The sequence below is a fragment of the Cebus imitator genome, unplaced genomic scaffold (genome assembly GCF_001604975.1).
Source record: "Cebus imitator isolate Cc_AM_T3 unplaced genomic scaffold, Cebus_imitator-1.0 Scaffold40, whole genome shotgun sequence".
Classification (NCBI taxonomy): Eukaryota; Metazoa; Chordata; class Mammalia; order Primates; family Cebidae; genus Cebus; species Cebus imitator.
Window position 1 is genome coordinate 1,258,755 of NW_016107355.1, and position 1,122 is coordinate 1,259,876.

The window sequence follows — 1,122 nt, forward strand, 5'->3', positions numbered from 1 at the left end:
CACCATGTTGACCAGGATGGTCTCGATCTCTTGACCTCGTGATCCACCCGCCTCGGCCTCCCAAAGTGCTGGGATTACAGGCTTGAGCCACCGCGCCCGGCCTTCTCTCTATTTTCTTAAGGTAAAGGGTTAAGTTAATGATTTTAGATTTTTTATAATACATGTTATAAACTTAATGCTACAAATTTCCCTGTAAACACTATTTTAATTATATTACCCAAACATTGAAATACTGTATTTTTATTTTGCTCAAAATATTTAATTTCCCTGAGACTTACTTTTTGAACCAAGGGGTATTTAGAAGTGTAGGATTTTTCCCAGGCTCAGTGGCTCATACCTGTAATCTCAACACTTTGGGAGGCCAAGGCAGGCAGATCATCTGAGGTCAGGAGTTCAAGACCAGCCTGACCAACATGTAGAAATCCCGTCTATATTAAAAATACAAAATTAGCCAGGCATGGTGGCTCATGACTGTAATCCAGCTACTTGGGAGGCTGAAGCAGGAAAATTACTTGAACCCAGGAGGTTGTGGTGAGCCGAGATCATGCCACTGCACTCCAGCTTGGGTAACGAGTGAAACTCCCATCTAAAAAAAAAAAAAGTGTTCTAATTTTCACATTTTTGTAGATTTTTCAGAGATTACTAAATATAATATAAATTTCAATTGTGTATAATCTGATAATGTAGTTTGTGTGATTCCTATTCTTTACACCTGTGAAAGCATGTTTTATAGCCCATAATGTGATTTATCTTGGTGAGTGTCCCATAGAAACTTGAAAAGAATGCTTATTTTGACTTCTTTATTTGTTGTTTTTATTGGAGACAAGATCTCACTAATGTTGCCCAGGTTGGTTTTCAACTCCTGGCCCCAACTGATCCGCCCAGCTTGGACTTCAAACGTGCTAGGATGAAGACAGGGTCTGAGTATATTGCTCAGGCTGATGTTCAATAGCTATTCACAGGCACATTCATAGCCTACTGCAGCCCCAAACTCCTGGGCTCAAGAGATCCTCCTGCCTCAGCCTTCAGAAAAGCTGGGAGTGCAGGTGCACACCACCATGCTTTTCTTCTCTGGGTTTAATCAAGCATGTTTTATGATTACATTTTAATCTCTCCTATTAA